This window comes from Perca fluviatilis, chromosome 7 (genome assembly GCF_010015445.1).
Source record: "Perca fluviatilis chromosome 7, GENO_Pfluv_1.0, whole genome shotgun sequence".
Taxonomy (NCBI): domain Eukaryota; kingdom Metazoa; phylum Chordata; class Actinopteri; order Perciformes; family Percidae; genus Perca; species Perca fluviatilis.
This window is the reverse complement of record NC_053118.1, coordinates 12,413,181-12,432,794: the sequence shown is the minus strand read 5'-3', so window position 1 is coordinate 12,432,794 and position 19,614 is coordinate 12,413,181. Positions and strand designations below refer to the sequence as shown.

The following is a 19,614-nucleotide window of genomic DNA, read 5'->3' as shown; positions in this document are numbered from 1 at the left end:
ACATCACGTGTACTCTCTCGTACAGTGTTGATTTCATGCTCCCTCCCCTTCTGTCCCTATGTAACCCCCTCAGCTATACCTCTCTAATGGTCTCCTTCCCTCCATCACGCTCTCCCTCTCAGCCACACCTACAGGTGATGAGCTCATGTGTGTGGTTGCCTTAGTCACCTAACAACACGTCTGAGAAGCCAGTGGGAGGCACAGCCGAGAGGGGACCTAAACTGAAAAACACTGGAACAAAAGCACAGCGTAGCGTAGATGTTGATGTCATCACAAAGCCCCGCTGAGCACGACCGGCCGTGATGATGACAACAACCTACGTCCTCCAACCCGCGGTGACTCATTCCAGTGTTTCACCAAGAGAACAGACAGCCATGAGTATATAGCTCGGGATTGGATGTGGCAGTGTAATGTGCAGTTAGGAAATGAATGGATGGATGTTTCTGATAAATGTGAAAAACAAACTTTTTCAAACAAACCGCAGGTCAGCTGACACGACTCTAAAAATAACAGCCACACATCATGGAATAAAGAGGTCTGACAAACAAAAAAAAAAAATATAGCACCGGTACATTTTGTCTCATACAAAGCAAAAAAAGCAACATGGGTATTATTGTTCACGTTAATATACTCCTATAAAATAAAAATATATAAATATTATTTAAAGTCACGAGCAAGTTCCAGTAGGAGTTAGATTTTTAAGTGGCATGTGACGGCCGGAAGTGGCATGTCCTGGCATGTGCCACCAGAAGTGGCATGTTCTTCACCGCAAGACGTAAAACATAACTTATAACATTCAAATACAACTTAGTTCTTCACCGTAACATGTAAAATATAACATAACGTTAAAATATAACTTCGAGCGCAACATTTCGCTGAAATATACGTGGCACTTTCTAAAGCCACGTGGCGTGTTATCGCGAGGCTATGTCTTAATCGCGAGGCTACGTGACACGCGGGTTGTGTTCAGGAAAAGAAGAAACGGTTGGGATTAGGAAAAGAAGAACAGAGTTAGGTTAGGGTTTAGGAAAAGAACAAATGGTTGGGTTTAGGAAAAGAATAACGGGGTTAGGGTTAAGAAAACAACAAACGTGAAAAAGAAATATCAATCGCGGGACACAAAGTCACACTCGGGACTCGATCCCCGCTCTCCTGGGTGAAAGTCCTGTGTTTTACCCATCCTCCACCCTGACCCTGGATTTTCACCCTTTCATACTACTCGCTACGGCGTCAATTCATACGCAATACAGTCTATGTACGCAATTGCAATTGGCATACGGAAGTACATGCCACTGGCACGTGCCACATGCCACTTAAAAATCTAACTCCCTCTTGCAAGTTCTATGCTCTTAGCATGCTTCAGATTATTTCGATGTTATAAACTGTAGGAATATTTATTTGGTCAGAACACACATATTAGTAATAGTCACAGGTTGAGGACAAGTTGATTTTCTTGCCCGTTGTTTCATCTGTGCAGCCTTGGGTTGAAAATGTTATTGTCAGACTGTATTGTTTTAAACATATGGTATCGAGAAAGAATCATTACTTTTGACAACTATACAGCACACACCACATATACTTTCTCCCATAGCACTGAAATAGAACTACCTCTCCACTTTAATGTACCTAAAACAAACATACTTTCTCATTGTTTCACTGTCATCTTCTGCTCCAGCTTAGTTCCAGTTAGCTGTCAGAAATGGCATCAGACAATTTAAATACAGTAGCTCTCGCTAAGATACCTGTCAACAATCAGATCTTGCACGTGATTTATAAAAATTATATTTGACTGTAGTGCACGTTCTTCACTGTCAGACCATACCAATGGTTTCTAAATTGAATATGACAGACTGAGTCTTGTTCATTTTCCACCATCTGACTACAGTAAACGAATAAACGCCTCTAAGAACAAATAGAGTGGATCACCTCACAGCTGGATGTTTCGGATGTGACATTTTAAGGAGGTCACAGTACATTGAGAAAACACCACATGGCTGAGCAAGACTGGAAAAATAGCCGATTCAATGAGAGTACATTTATCTTTTATGCCACTTATAATAATAGCTACTGTAAACAATCCAAAGGATTGTAGGCTGTTCAGAAAAGCTCTCCTTACTAAAATGCTGTCTCTCTGCTGTGCAGTGTTAGTAATGATGAGGCAATCACTAATGTTATAGACAACAAGGTAGGGTGGAGACATCTGTCCATTTCTCTAATCCCTTAAGCAATACCTAGAAAAACAATTTCCCAAAAAAATATTTAAACAGCCTTAATCTTGCATCTGTCAAAACTGTAAATTCAACAACAACAACAACAACTCCTTTATACCCCAAACTGGACAAGAATAGGGATTTTAAATAGTCTTCCTTTACATTCACCACTTCTTTTCCAGTACACTGACTTGCTAACAGTTCATTCATTTGGGCAAGCAACACAATCATAATTTACCTTACACACCTATTTTTGGCTGTATTCCCTATGTTGTTCTGCAAAAAAGCTTTGCTACACAACACGCTAAGCAACTGTTATGTGATTTGAAACGTGACGGTCTACTTTTATCAACAGAAACCCTTTGATTGTTCCGCTACCAATAAAAATGAGCCGGATGTCATTCTAAATTATATAACATTATCTTTGATTTGGCAGATCACACGTGGAAACCATGTGAAGAACAAACACGAGCCACATTTCTACACACATGGAAAGAGCAAGAGTGCATGGCTTAGTGAGCGAAGCCAAGTTTATACCCAGAGGAATTGCTGACTGGAAAAAAATAGGGGGGTTAACTGCGCTGTGATCAAAATCACTTACATCTTTTACAGATTGGGCTCTGTTGGGCTGCTGATCAAGGAATGTTTAGCAACATAGTGGGTCATCCCAGTATGAGGGGAATGTTGTCTAATGAACAAAATATTCATCAGACAGCACAGTTAGAATGTATGGGTTGACAGCTTTACTTAAAAAAGCAATATGCTGTTCAATGAATTGGCCCACCTGTAGGAACTGAGTGTGTAGACCTGTCAGAGGTCTAAGACTTTGCACTGGTGAACAGGTGCATTCAATTACAGTATAGTACATTTGTGTTAGGGGCTGTTTATCACAACCACCAATAAAATATAAAAATGCTACTTTAATCTCAACTACAGTACATGCTGTCAGAGTCTATATCTAATTGTAAGTGGCACAGGGAGCTGGAGTGTCTCCATTCTTGGAATTGTCATAGTCAGGTGTTACTTTTTGCTTGCTTATCATTTTCATTTTAACGTCATCATCGGCAGTACTCAGGAGTATGTCGTTGACAGACTCCAATACAACCATTATTATGTCCACACGCAACACAGAATACAACACATTTACAGGCCAATAAACACTAGATTTATGGTTTGTAGAATGCACCAATTCAAGATTTCCTCTTCAAATACCTCAATTTAGGGTATGTACTAATAGTGCTCTTTTTACCAGGATATTGTCCCTTGAAAGTGTTTAGTTCTACTGTGGGTGTATATGCTGCACTTATGTCATATAGGGTAATTATGTAGGGTTAGAATAGAATCAGACTCAGGTCCCAAATTGGAAGGTTTACAGTGACTTTTAAGAAATGTTTTGGCATGGTCTCCCAATAATAAACCTATTTAATAATAATAATAATAATAATAAGACATAGTAGGCTACTGTATATAAAATTGACTGTTACGTGACACAATGGTGTAAGAAACTAGAAAACCAGGTAAATGCTATACATTGGCCAACAGGAGCAAGCCGAATCCCCACGTTTGAACTATGGCACTGGAGTATGTTTATAATGATGTGGGTTCAATGCTCATCCTGTATCTGTTTATGTTCATATCTCTTCTCCGTGACTTGACTAATGCCATCTTATGCAGTGCAGGACAACATTAGGTATGCTACGCAATGAAATAAATCAAAACAACCACAATCACTTCAAATGGTTTAAATGGTTACACTATTCCTTTTAGTTTAAGCGTGTTGCCTCCAGAGGAGTGCAACACACACACACACTGCCTACAGTCCGGGACACTAGGGTTCATTACCAAAGTTGATATTCTGAATAAAAAAAGAGCAGCAGTTGAAGGCCTACTGCAATGGCAGGATATAAATCAGCTCCTATGCTACAGTAGGCTACTGACTGTGTGTGTCTGTCTGCATGCAGTAGCCTGAGTGAGCCGTGGTGTCGGAGGGGAGGAGGCATCACCAGGGGTAACGTTACGCCTACATCACAGAGACGCGCAAATCAAAGTATAAACAACGTCGGACTCAAAAAGTTGCACTCAAACCTCAGTGCCGCCGATTGTGAGCGGGTACACACCGGCGGCGGTGCTAAGTTTAACGGCCGTTTCCACCGGCCAGCCCGAGATGTGACAGTGGGGCGCAGAAAAACACTCTCCCCAAATGTTCCCCCTCTCGCCATCGACGTAACAACATGTCGGCAAAGGACGGCCATGTTTTGCTGGTTATGTCGACACGGGGAGGAGGAAAAAGTAGGCGACACGATGTTTCTCCTGTCTGCCTTCTCTCACCACGGCCACAACGCATCAAAGTGAAACTTAAACACTGGGGGGGAGAAACGTCCAATTAACAACTTGGCGGACACATTGTCTCAGCACGCAGGTGTAGACGACAGAGGCAGGCAAAGTTCATGCGGCTAGACAAGTTAAAATATTTATACAGAGGCGTGTTGGTGTTTGGGAGCCACGCAAGGGGCAGAGCAAGCCAAGAGAGGGGCACAAAAACAACAACGTGCAGTTTTAACTTGAGAGACTTCTGAGGGGGAAGCCGTGGCGAACCATTAGAAAAACAGAGGAAGAGTTTATCCATTTCTTACCTGCCCACCGTTTTGGCGCGACGCTCAGGTTAGTGCGTACAATCCCAAAGCGACTGCTAGACCCAGAAATAAGCCAAATCGGTTTCAAACACTCTCGCGGCGGTCCAATAACCGAGCAGACAACAGGCGACAGGAAAGAAAAAATTGGCGATCACAAGGAGGATCTACGCCAAAAGCCACATGATCGCCGACGTCAGAGTACGTATTTGCATGCCGTATCGGAGCGCCGGTGTCAGCCCATGGCGGGTCCATAGTGTTATTGCCGTGAAAAGTTCAGAAACAGACGGAGTAAAGTGAAACAACTCTCTGTCGAGACGGCAGCAGGAGTGCCTGTGGCTCCATTAAGCATTCCCGCTAGTTTAAAAATGAATGGACTGCGCCGTGTTACCGTCAAGTTGCGCCTGAGTTGATGATGCCTGCCTGCCTCTTCGCTTGGAGCTAATTGCATATTAAAGTAGGCTATCAGAGGGGGCGTTTGTTACCCCAAAAGCCCCACCCTCCCTCTTTCACCCCGCCCACCCCTCTTTCCTCTCCCTCTTCCCTCTGAATGTAGTGCATGTGATGTGAGAGGAGTTGCTGCAGTGCTTTCTCAAGTGGAAGCTGGTCTGCAGTGGGAAACTGCATACATCCCCGCCCTTTCATCACATACACACACACACACACACAGACAGAAAACACACTCACATCTGGATCCAGAAAGGTTATACTGAGGTCAGCTGATACTCACAGTTTGTTTTGAGACAAACTGCCCTGAAGTGACCTATGGCAGTGACACAGACGGCTCAGTGAGCTCACACGCAACACTGACCTCCACTGGATCCTCTGTAGAATTGATTCTGACCTTGCATCCCATTCTTCATGTAGCCAATGGTGGAGTCATGTAGAATATTTGTACTGCAGTGATGCCTCTGGTTTCCACAAAACAATACAAAGTGTCATTCATGAATGAAACATATTCACAGGATCACAGAGAAAGTGTTATTTTAATAAAATAAGAAAGTCTGTATTCACAGGTTTCACAGAGCTTAGAGTCCTGGTTCAGTTACAGCGCGCGGTGACCCTGGACTTGGAAGCTATTCTTTTGCTCATGGACACTTCAGCAGGATAAAGGTTTGCTGACATGTGGCCTGTAGCCCTTAGGGAATAAGCAAATGCATCAATAGGGCTTTGCAAGCATATGTATATTTATATTTAACAGATATATCTGTTTTAAAAAAAAACCCTAATCAACTGATTTCACTCCGTTTCTGAGGCAGTGATTTGTTTTCTGAAGATGAAAGGATTCAAGAGCACAACGTGTGAATGTTTCATCTTAAAGAGGTTCTTCAGTCTTTAGTATTGTACATCCATACAGTTGGGGAACTTGTGAGAGACAAATAAAAAAAGAATGATTGAGATCAGTGGCCGAGATTTAATATATAATAATATTTCCTTCGCCAAGTACATTTACACATACAAGGCATGTAGCCTAACCTCTGCATTGAACCATTCCTAACTAATTAGAAGGAAGAACATGCAAACTCCACAGAGAAAGTACATTAAATCCCAGTACTCAACAGTGCCTTCTTGCTGTGTGCCAGCAGTGCTAACCATTGAGCCACCGTGCCACCAATGTTGCTCACACATGCTCACTGTTATGCAGTTTGCACCATTGAAACTATTAGACAAAGCCTACTAGTTCTGTTTGTGCCATGTGTCTATGCATGTCTTCATGTAATCATAGAGTCAGTAGTGTGTAACGTATACAGTACTTAAATAGACTGGGCATTGAGTGAATTAAGTTTCCTAATCGATTTTCCTCAGCATATAATGGCAGAGATGGTACGATAATTACACCAGGGTTCCTACGCCTTAAGATAATGGAGATAATTGATTTGGGTTTAGTTTAGTTTATTTTGAATGTTTGAATGTCAAAAATAAAAAGATAAAAGATAAATAAGAACATGAAAACCAACAAAAACAAAATACTAACATTTCTTTCAAAATTACTGTAAATGATTCAAATAAGGATTCCCATGTCCAAAAAGTAGTAGGAAGAAGTTAAAAAAAACTTTTCTGGTCCTACCCCATTTTTCTACTTTTGTACTTGTATAGAAACAATTTAATTATTCACATATTTATACAATATGTATACATACACATGCATGCATATATACATACTTACACACACAAATACACACATATACAAACATGCATACACACATACATGTACACTTTTTTATTTTCCAGCTGTCACCTACCGGTGTCAGTGTTTCATCTGTCGGTTAAATCAAAGCGAATAATAACCCATCCAGACTAGACATATACATATACATAATACATAATAATACATAATATATATCACACATGCAAAAGATAACGCAGATTGAATGTGTTGCATAATGTGTTGTACATGTATAGGCTACTCAAGTCTAATCTGTTTTGTTCAGTTCATACCTGAATATAACTGAGTCAATGCTGCCACTACAATTTAAGTATGATTAGCAGAATTAGGCATCTCTGGCTGCTGGGAGTTTTGGGTTCATTTGAAATAGTGACGCTAGCAGGATTGGTAATATGAAGAATGGTGAAGCTCAGTAATACCAACTGCCTACCACAAAAAAGGTGACAATAATTGTTGTTTGTGCAAGCCATGTCTTTATATAATTTTAGCCATTATTTATCTAGTAGGCTAGCTAGCTTGTTCGGTTTATGATTGACCAAATATAGTGTAGCTACCTGATGTCATAAATCAAACTGAGTATATTGTTGTAGATATTCTGCGTGAGTATTTTTCAATACTATACTTGCTCTCAGACCAGAACATCAAGACAAATTCCCCTGGCTAGATGAAAACAAAAAAAATAAAAGGAATGCTGATACATTGCCTGTCTCCAAAAAAATATTATAAAGGGAAAATGCTGGAACATGAGAACATAGTTAAGATCAAGAGCAGTGTCAATTTCTCCAACCTTGTTTTGAAGGACTATTTTACCTGCAGAATGTTTTACTATGTTGTGGATTCAGGTTTTTTAACATCTCTTCTGGCCTTGACATCTCTTACGAAGGTTAAGAATTTGTCTTTTTTTGTGTGACCAAAAAAAAGAAAGAGTTGTGTCTTTTATGTGTATGAAGTTGTCCACCCCCGTCCACTCTGATCCTTTCGCAGAAAATTCCCTTACAAACTATGCAAATGATTTAAAGTGATCTGTTTATCTCCTTGATGTCAGTTTATCATTCCCTGCATTGGTTCTATTTTGTCTTGATTCCTTATCTCCAATACATGCTTTCATCCACAAAGGCGTGCTTTGATGATCACTTGGCCAGGGCTCTGTAGAACAACAATCTTCTTCTCCTTTTACACGTATGTGACAGCAACTGAGCTGACAGGGTGTCACAAGCTTTCTCAGTCCCCCACAGGCCTCAGAGAAATACTCAATAGGAGGGGGAAAAAAAATCCGAATATGAAAAAGAGAGATGTTTTCTGGATATTCAGTGCTACTCTGTGAACCTGTCCATCAGAACGTAGGCCAGGCAGAACAAAGCAGCTCCCTACTTGACCAGTGAGAGCCAAAACGGTTGAGACTAGTTCGGACAGATCAACCAACTCACAGCTGAGGGTCAGATGTCACCGCCACAGGTCAGTGGTAGCAGTTCGTCAGAACATTCTTTATTATTTTTACATATACATTGTTGTGATAATGGCAAAGCAGTCGGTTTGTGTGCACAGTGCTGTTTCAGTCATGGTCTGACTGAGGAATACTGGCGGTATGATCATGACCAATTAATGTTTCCATGATGACTATCGAAAATTCTGATACAATGAAACCAGCACTGGAATTGTTTTTTTCTTCTTCTTTTTTTAAAGTGGCAGACTGAGCCTATAGAAAATGTGTATTATATTCAGATATACAATTTGTTTAAAATGAAAACAAGTGAAATTAATAATGAATGTGATGTTTTATTTCCTATATTTCTAAGCAGATTTTCTATGCTGTATGTCCCCCACACACTTAACAAATCCTGGAATTGCACCTGATTACACCTGCAAACACATACAGAATGAAGGTTTTGAAAAACAAAGACATGAATTTACTTATTGCATTCTTTCCTTTTGAAAGATCACATCCAACCTGCAAGTTGATACGAGTCGATTACTTGAAAACACTATTGAAGGAAGGAAGAGTGAACTTTATTAAGGTGATTATAGGCTCCAAGGCTATAGGAATTTGCGTTACTATACAGACTTGGTTGTGTTTTTTGTTTTTTTTAACCTATTTTCCCTTCAAATTCCTTTTGAGTAGGAGTAAAGGTAGAAAGGTCAGGACAATTCTTTATCTGTGTAAATGTGAATAAAATAGAAGGTCACTAGATGGTGCCATATGGTTGTAAAATCACTCCTGTGTAGGATGCCTAAACCTCCTGGGCTGAACTGGACTGCTTGTTATTTGAAGCGCATTTAAGGTAGAAGTGCTTCCAACTTTTAGTGCATTTAATAATTCACTTATTAACTTAGCTTATAATATAATGTCTCAAAACAGACTTATAACCACTCTCCCTGAAGGAAATTGATATAATTTAAAGTATATCTTTAAAACAGAATCTTCAACCGTTATGTTTGCTCTGGTGAAAATAGCACTGTACAGTATGGTTATTACTTTACTTGACAGGACAGGATTAGAATCACTAAAGGAACTGGAAATTTGAAACAACTTTGAGAACTCGAGACAGAGAGAAAGAGGGAGGTAGAATTAAAGAAAATAAATTAAATTAGAGAAGAGAAGACTTTGTCAAAATAGTTCATAGAGTTCAAGTATCAGTGTGTGGTCTTGGCCCATAATGAATGGTGTGCATGTGAACACACAGAGGGAATACCAGACCTGGTCATCATCCCCTCTCCTCTCCTTTGTCTACAGGATAACATCAGTGAAGGGCTTTCCTTCTGGACACTTCTTGATTTAACGGTTTGTCCATCGAGGGGTAGCATAACATTAGCTAACTACATCATTTTGCAGAGTTAATTGTTACGTTAGAAAAGACCTTGTTCAATTTCAATTCAATATTATGAAGGAACTGGCACATCATAAAAGGACTGGCACATCCTACAGTATGTGTGAGGGCCATGTGTTGCTTGCTTAAAAATCTAATCGAGTGATACATCTGCCACAGTTACTGTAAACGGCAAGTGTCAAGCTAGATAGCAAAGCTTAGGTGTAGCAACAGTAACTAAGAGGGATGGAGTGACTTGAACGGTCAGTTGACCAATTGGCTGGTGTACAGTTACAATAATAGGCCCTTTGTAATGTTTTTCTGTTGCCTTGTTAAATTACGGAGAATTTAATGTAATGATGTAATGTAATGATGTTGTAGTCTACATGAGTGAGTGGCGATTTAGTGTGCATTTGTGAATATGCTTGTGTGTGTCTGTGTGTGTGTAGGTTGTGCATGTACTTCCCCAATGAGCAGTTTTGACCTATTCAGACAGTAGACAGTTGGAATATAGTCTGTTTGAGTTAGTGTACATTTGTGAATATGCTTGTGTGTGTGTGTGTGTGTGTGTGTGTGTGTGTGTGTGTTTTTTTTTGTTAGGTTGTGCATGTACTTCCCCGATGAGCAGTTTTGACCCATTCAGACAGTAGACAGTTGGAATATAGTCTGTTTGTTATCGATGCATTCATAGACAGCTCATCCAGTGGGACTTTATGAATCCAGTTATCACCCCCGCAAGCTCAAACCGACTTCCCTTCCCACGTTCAGGTTCAACCATGACACAGCTGTTGATACAACCATGATAGAGCAAATGAAGAGGAGGAGAGATAGAAATGATGGTGACTTTTCTATTTTCATATGTGGCACGTGTTACAAGAGCACAAGGAGAAGGAAGGGATGAAAAGAGCATCCTGTCACAGCTGTGCTCCCACAATGTGTTCTGGCAAAGTACCTTGCTGAAGTCTCTAAGAGCTTGACACCAAACCGTACAAAGAAGTAGAATAGTACAGCAGAGTACAATTTTTGGAAAAGGCTCCTGCACAGACCCTCTCTCAGTCCCAGGACTGAGTCCAGAGATGCTGGAGGTCAATTAAGTTCACTGTGTTTAGTAAATACACAGAGAAGGACCAAGCCTTGTGTTGGATTAAGTTATTTTACAGTGGAGTTCTGCTTTTTAAACAACACTGGTACTACTGTTGGCTCTGGTGAGGAGCTTGAATCCAACTATAAACTCTTTGGCTCATCTCTCCACTGTACACTTCTCAAAGGAGCAGCAGTTCTCAGATGAAGAATATACAAACACACTATTACACAGTGTTTTCTTAAGCACCCATCTCCCCCCATTAACTTAATGGAGAAAAGTGCGTTGTTTAACCTAAAAATCCTACAAGTTATTACAAGGAGGAAACCAGATCGCTGTTCTTCGTCCACTCCCACTCCCTCTGATCTTACCCCTCATCCTTGTTTAACTCAGCTTTCTTTGATTTCAAATCTACGTAATTCTTTTGTTTTGCAAGACAAACAGCATTTTTCCTAATTGAACAAGGCAGCAGCACACAATGCACAAAGCTTGGCACTATAATGTTTTCCCAAAGCACACGAAAAGAGAAAGAGGGACGTTTACCAGACGATTCATCACCCCATTTCCATTTCTGTGAAACACTAATCCTTGTGGTTTAGGCTATTGTCACTTCACAAAAGCAAGATATGAAAATACTTACCACAATGGCATGAACTGGGAGGAGAAACTTTGAAATTGCTTCCTCTTTGTCTCTTGAGGCATCTCTGGCATAATGTATACATGTGTGTGTGTGTGTGTCTGTGTGTCGGTGCCACCTCTATGTGTTATAGTTAAGTTTCCCAGAGTCTGACAGAGCTACCACTGTAATCTCCAAACACACACATGGTTACAATCAGACCATATGGCTTCAAGTAACAGAAGGAGAGAGAAAAAGGAAAGCAGAGAGAGAGAGAGAGAGAGATAGTGGAGGCAAAACAAAGGATAAAGTGATTTGAGAGAGAGGTAAGTAGAGGTAGGTGAAGTGGAGAGGGGATAAACAAAAAGAAAAAGGAAGGGGTAGAGAATAGGATGAAGACATTGGAGTTGAGACGTGAAGATAAAATGAAACAGGCAGAGGAGGACAAGAAGAGAATAGAAATGAGAATGATAAGAGAGAAAATTGGGGGCAAAGAGAGTGAAAGAGTGGTTCCTGGCAGGTTCTCTTTTAAATCCTCTATTTGCTTTCAGGTGTTACTCGTAACTATGTGGCACTTGTGGTGTGTATGTGTGTACAGTTGTTTAGGGCTATAAGACGTTGTCCATTGCTTCTGCTTCAGTAGGAACAAAATTAATCTGGATTATTTCTAGGAAGTCAAGTGCCTTCACCAAAGTCATGTCTTGTTTGTCTATTTGTGATTTTTATGGACACGCTGTATATGCAGATGATGTAATGGCTAACTGGCTTAATGAGACCATGACCAGCAGTGTACACTGGGGCTGTTTGAAGTGGCAGGAATGGCAGTCTCTCGTATAAGTCTGAGGCCTTGATACTCTTTTGGAAAGCAGTGCATTGCTAACTTCAGGTTGGGAGCAAGTAACTGCCCCAAGCAAGGCAGTTCACATACAGTATTTTGGGGTCTTTTTCACAAGTGATAGTAAAAATGGTACGTGAGATTGACCAGCGGATTGGTGGCTCATCAGCTGTAATAGTATGCTGTAACACTTTCGATTTAACGATCTTCACCTATGGTCAAGAACATTGGGTAGTGACCAAAAGATTGTGATGAAGCATACAAGTGGCTGGAATGAATTTTTGTCACCGTGTCGCTGGGCTCAACCTAAAAGTTGTTGTGTGAAGAATAAATAAAGAGAGCCTGAGAGTTTTGCTTTCTCTCCTGCGTTAGGTAGGCATAAATATCGGATTGTCAGTTTCAGATAGTTACAGAAAGTGTCGGACGCAGTCTCGCTGATGTCACAAAGATGTGGGTGGAAGTTGGTTTTTAGACAGACAGTTGCAGATTGGTGCCGCGTCAGCAGAAATGCAGACGCTGTAAATGATTGTTTTGGTGAGGCGGAAGCTCCTGATTTACAAGTTGATCTACGTTCCAACCCTCACCTATGATCACGAGCTTTGGGTAATAACTGAAAAATTGTGGATACAAGCGATAAAAATGAGTCTTCTTCGCAAGGTGGCAGGATTCACCCTGAGGAATCGGGTTAGGAGGTCAGCCCTTCGGAGGGAGTTTGAAGTAGAATCGCTGCTCCTTTGAATAGAAAGGAGCCTATTAAGGTGATTTAGGCCTGTGATTAGGATGCCTCCTGGACACTTCACTGTGGAGGTATTCCAGATGGGTCAAACCGGGAGGATACCCTGCGGCAGACCATGCTGGAAGTATTATTATATTAAGTACTATTTTCTCATCTGGCCTGGGAGCGTGGCTACGGAGATGTACATAATGTAACCTGCTGCCACCACGAATCAGATTTGGATAAGCATGGGAAAATGGACAAATGTATGCACGAAAGCTTTGTGCAGGATGAGGAAGCCACAGTGAAGAAGAGGAGGAAGAAAAAGAGAAAGCATTCAACAAAAAACAGCATGAAGCCAAAAAAAAGGCTGTAGCCTAAATTTACTTCAGTATGGTTCCAAGTGCAGGAGGGAAACAAACTGCACACAGTAACAATGCTTCTCTTTGTGTCTTATTAAGTGCAGCAGTATAGACATGCCTGACTGTTTAAAGCATTGCGTTGTATCAAATCATAATGCTGCATTATTCTGTTGTGCAACTATCCACTTTGTCACCGATACTTTGTTTCCTGCACTTAGTCAAGTCATTTGTACGTGCATATACCCCTCTAATCTCCTGATTTTAGTGTGTATCTGCGTGGTTTACATATGCATGATGCACTTGTGCTGTTGGTCTGTAATTAAAGTATTCAAGACCAGTGTCATGTAATCTGTTGCAATGTGCTGGCTATTACAGGGTGTGCTTCCCCTTTCATTTCTGTGTATATAATGTTTCAGAGAGCCTCTTCTTGCTTGTCTGGTAGGAACTTGACATGCATCCAGCAGTAGAATTAAGACTGGGCTGTAAACAGTGCTGCAGATACATTTGGTAAATAGTTTAGATTTTTCTGTTTCATTGTTAAGGTTTATTATTATGTTATTGCAGGGCTTGGGGGTAAGGCTATAATCTCCTAAAGAACACTAGATCTTCTCCCCCTCTTCTCTGTCTTGCTGTTTCTGCCTGGTCTTTTATTTATTTTTCTTTGTGTCATTGTAGTCTTTCCTTCTTTCACGCTCATTGTCTTCCTCTCTCATCTGTTATTTGGAAGCCACATCATTTTTTTTGGTGCTTTATCTGTTTGTCTGTGTTATCATTTTGGTCCCTGATTACAGATTTCCTGACTCTATGTTACAGTTTTAACTTTCACATCCTATTTCGGTGATATCACTCCACAAGAAACAAGAAATAAAGTGTTACTAGGAAGACACCATAGCACTAACCGTGGTAACCTCTGCACCAATAGATGGCCATGCCAGTCTTTAATTAGTATACCAACACCACACAATAATAAACTTTAAGCTAAATGCAAGATCAAAAGATGTACTGTAAATGTAAAAATGTGAAATAAATATGCCCACATCTCGTTCTCTCTGTCTTCCTCTCCTTTTCTTTCTCAAAACTCAAACATGCGCCTTCCAGCTGAGCGTCTTGCGTGTAAAGGAAAGTTAATTGGCCTAAAGTGGCTTAACAACCCTAGCAGCTAATGGTGTCCGTTTACAGCCAAGTGAACCAAACCCAGCAAACGAGTGATGGGGGCACTGCTGTGATGGCAGCCTGAGCCGGTCAACTTGAATTGGACTCACCTGGGAAGCAGGACTTATTCCAGCTTGATTCACTCAGATTTACTTGTTTAATTGAATGACTGACCCATAGTCACGGACATGGGTTAAACAGCTTCCTTGAATAATGGACGGGAACAGGAATGAATGGACATGTGGTCGCTGAAACGGAAAATTGTTTGAACCCTGAGAACATTGTTTGATGTCTAATATGGGAACTACCTGATTTCATGCTGTTTCCTCTCGGTGTTGTGTAACAAATTCAGTTTTGGCTGGTCATTTATGGGGTTGCCACAACGCTAAGAGGGATGGATACTCTGTACTGTACACCTTCTATTATACTCTGGAGTTGGGCTTAAAGGTCCCATATCATGCTCATTTTCAGGTTGTCTTGTATTTTGGGTTTCTACCAGAATATGTCAACATAATATAAAAGAGGATTGTGCAGTCTTGGTGGAGGTAACTGCTCTCTGGCTCATATACTACGGTGTATGTACCATATTTTAACCAAACGCAGGGAGGTTAGAAATCTCGGGACCCCTAAAAATCATTTCAACAGCACTTGTGACATAATACATGTCATTAACCCTTGACACATTTCAGGCCCCCTGTCCAGTTCTGTGCCCCTTGAATCACTGAAGCCCCCCTGTAAAAACATTACTGTCACATGCTGCTCCTTGTCTATCTATTTTCGTAAAATAACACAATCACAAATCTGTGGCAAGAGCTGATAAGATCAGAGTACGGTGCTTAATAGGATATTCACTAACCCCAAACTGAAATATAATACCTCATAAATCTGCCTGGGAAACTGTAAGCTGCTGTTGAGTAGTCTTCTTGTAAATGTGACCGCAGTCAGTCCCCTCCTCATCACTTTTTAGTGCCATATATGAGCCACTGTGTGTGTGTGTGTGTGTGTGTGTGTGTGTGTGTGTGTGTGTGTGTGTGTGTGTGTGTGTGTGTGTGTGTGTGTGGCAGCTAGAGGAAGTTGAGTGGCATTCTGGTTTCCTTTCCCCAGCTCTATAAAAACTGTGAGACCATTTGTTAACAGTCAGTTGGTAAGCCTCTGTCCCCACTCTAACCCAAAATAAAAACCGCTGGACATCTGCACCAGCTTTGAAAAGGTGAGCCACACTGCTGTACCTTCACCATCTGCAGGCTTTTTTTATACCATTTGGTGGTTTCCTTGATCCAAAGTGCTTTCTCAACATTGAGTTAACGTAGGCAACTGGCCATTCTGCAGTTTCTCAAAATGTAACAGTACAATAAAAATTATTCCCATCCGTCTTTGGTTAAAAAACATCATGGTCAGCCGCTGGATATCCTTTGTGCATTGTGCTCATTACATTACCAACACATGTACTTCAGACTTACTTCTGGTCAAAATCAAATGATCTCAGTGCATAGCGAAATGGAGGTAGCTCATTGCATGAATATTACTAGTTTGTATACCACAATTCTAGCTTGAGCCACTGTGGTGTAGGACAGACATCATTTAAAATAGACTGTACAACACGTTTGATGATTGTCAGTTTTTTCCTCCACTCAGGGATCACCGTGAACTTCTCCTACACCTGACTGGACAAATTACCCCTTGTTTGATCTTTGCTTCCAATTTTCAAAATGGAAAATCATGGCAGCTGTTTTGGAAATGTCATATTTTCTCCTATGCAAGATGATTTTCACATTGTATTTAAATAGATGAAAACCACCAGCTGTCTGGAGTGTACATTGATCTAAAACTTATGAGGAATGTAAAGTAGACATGATTTGCTGTGTATGAGCTCAGTGGCGGACTCAGGCTTTGAGAGGGGCAGCAGCGTAACAATAAAAGGGCACCAGCTGCATATGATGGGGCACCAGCACGCAGAAAAAACAACAACTGGGGCACCAGGAGGTCATTTTCTACCATAGAGGCATACCATGAGGGCACATTGTTTCACTTTATCATGTTTACTTGTACATTGAGCCACTATAATTAGACTTTATCATGTTTTAGCTACAATAGGGGCATTCAAGGGCACTATTGCTTATGTTTCGAATGTGGGGGCTTCAAAATAATATGTTACACTTTATATATTCTATGGAAATATATTTACAGATTTTTGCATACCTCTTTAATATAAAGAAGCCTTGCTTACATATGTGATAAAATTGTTTATTTAATTTTAGTTATGCATTTTTCTTTTATGTACGTGCACTTTTTATTTCCAGGTATCAAACATTCACTAACACACAAACGTCTAAATCTCTATGAATAAGAATAAGAAAGCATTTCAGCAATGTATTTCAATTGTATTTTATTTTCACATTTTATTTATTTAGCAAACAAATCACAAATTTGTCTCATCTGTACAACATACCAACATCCTCTATCCTTGAACCCTTAACCAAGATAAGGAAAAACTCACAAAAAAAAGAGAAAAAAGAATAGAGAAACCTCAGGTAGAGCAGTGGAGGATGGAGAAGCAGTGGCAGCAAAAACTGTCCTGTCCTGTTGTCCTGAGGACTGTCCTGTGACAGTCAGGACAGTGTACAGGACTGTCCTGGGACAGTCATGGAGTCACAGGACAGTACCCAGGACAGTCATGGAGTCACAGGACAGTGTCTTGGAGTCACAGGACAGTGTACAGGACAGTCATGGAGTCACAGGGCACATTACTCACTACTGTTTCCTTTACAGTTTTTTACAATTGCTTACACACTAAAATTAAAACTTTCCCACAAGTAGCAAAACATTACACTCAAGAAGCAAAACACTAGCCTAGATCTGCACATCTGTAAGCACATTGTCAGCTTCACACTTTTTGCAAAACATCACACAGTGATTTGCCAAACACTAAACACACTTGTATGCATTTGACACAGAAATGTATCATGATGTCATTTCCTTGCAATTTCAAAGCAAAGGCTTTCAAATGAACACACCCATGAACCAATTGGTTAAACACAGCCACCAGGTATGCAAACACATGATTGCTTAATTGTAGACACACCAATCAGGTTTAAGCGCTATATAAAATGCAGCAGGTAAGTTCACCTGCCTTCAACCAAAATGGAAGGAATCAGAAGAAGAAAACTGAGAGTGAGAGGGGGAATCCACAGAGGAGGAGAAGGAGGTAGAGGTAGAGGAAGAGGCCCAGCCAGAGGTAGAGGCCGAGGTGGAGGTGGAGGTAGAGGAAGAGGGAGAGGGAGAGGAAGACCTGAAGCCGGAGAATATGCTGTAAGAAGAAGAGGACCAAATTTATCAAATGAAAGTTGTGCAACACTAGTGGACCATGTTGTGAACCACGGATTGACGCTGAGGGAGGCTGGACTAAGAGTTCAGCCAAATCTTAGTCTTAGTAGTACAGTGGCATCTGTCATGAGGACATTTCAACAAGGAAACAGGTAAAAGAAAATCTGTCTACAGTTACAGTAATCAGCTGCTCATTGTATGCACCATATCAGCACTTTTGCTACCCCTCCCTGTGACATTTGAGGATTGAGGGTCGAGAACGACAAGGAGGAAGGGGGCCCATATTCACGCGAGGGTTTACGATCTCCGGCCCCAGGCTCAGGTACCCCTCACTGAGGCCATGGAGGACGCCTGTGACCAAGTCGACGCCGCAGCTGCGCAAGGATGGAGTCGACATTCAAGACGGTTGTCTTGCCAATGAGGATGTTTGCCTGTGATGTTGATGAAATTCTCTGGTCAGATCCAGCTAGGCGAAGAGATAAAGTCTAGTATTTTTCCGTGTATTTTTGTGATTGTAACCTGTACTGGATACCGTATTTTATGTTTGTCTGTTGTTTGCTGAGCTAACAGTGTTATGCACACTACTGTAGTAGCATGAAAACTGGGACATGTTTTGTTGGGATTCTCCATGTTGACTGATTTGGGTATATGGAGAGAAATAAATGATATTTTCCTCAGTCTGCAGCATTGGTCTTGTGTAGTGTTTGGTGAACTTATTATAAATTTGCACTTTCTCTGTGTACTTCATTTACAGTACTCTAATCAGAAGTACAATTGCTAAAAGTGTTTTAGGTTAGCAACAGCAGTGTGTAACTGGTTCAAACAGGATTAAGTCATATGGAACGTGTGTGTTTCATATGGTAACAAAATATGGTTTTTATAAATTAGTGTATAGTTTTTGCAAGTGTTTCATTTTGCAAAGTTTCTGAGGTGTTCTGCTAATTGGGTGTGTGGTTGTGCTAATTGTTTGTAGTGTTTTGAAAAAGACTGTCCCCGTTTTCAAAATTGTGCTTAAGCAATTGAAAAGAACTGTAATACTCCGTCATCTTCACGCGCCACGGAGCTGCTGCTCTGCCCGGCGTGTTCCCTACAAACGCTGAGGGGTGCTTATTGAGTCGTAGCTGGCGCTGAGAGCCACTGACCAAGCGTCCGTATTTTACGAGTTGGGAGTGAGAACCGGTTGTATGTAACATTGTGAGAACATTTTGTCATCTGTTACCTCAACAACATCCCCAATACACCCTCAGAATGTTGCAGGTAGAACGTCCTACCTTTGTACCTAGTGCCAACATGAGGTAGACATTTTTGTTTTTTAGTGAAATTCTTATCTGACGGAATGCCATGAAATTTGGTAGAGATACAAGTGGTGTCCAGAATATTAATTCATACTTTTAATCACCAGCAGCAGGTCAGAGTTTTAATTTGTTTAATATTTTGGTTTGTGACCAAATACCTGCAAAATTAATAACAATCCCATCAGCCTCAGCTGTACTTTGTGTGTAATGCTAATTAGTTAATGTCAGCATGCTAAACTAAAATGGTGAAAATGGTAAGCGTATACCTGCAAAACAGCATTTTAGAATTATCATTGTGAGCATGCTGATATTAGCACTTAACTCAAAGCACCACTGTGCCTAAATATATCCTCACAGAGTCGCTAGCATGGCTGACTCTTGGCCTTGTTTAGCCTTTCTGAGGATCAGAAAGCGAGCCGTCTT

General features: G+C 40.8%; 1 protein-coding gene across 2 annotated transcripts in view; it reads right to left on the bottom strand.

Annotated features, from left to right (window-relative positions):
- Window positions 1-5,254, bottom strand: part of LOC120561949 (zinc fingers and homeoboxes protein 2-like) — a 28,376-nt gene extending 23,122 nt beyond the window's left edge. Inside the window, exon 1 of one of the 2 annotated variants that reach the window (XM_039805296.1) lies at window positions 5,232-5,254. The gene's annotated coding sequence lies outside the window, so the exon portion shown is untranslated. Of the gene's footprint in view, window positions 1-4,843; window positions 5,207-5,231 lie in introns of those variants that run through there. The other variant, XM_039805295.1, reaches the window with a different exon arrangement.
- Between the last annotated feature and the right edge of the window lie 14,360 nt (window positions 5,255-19,614).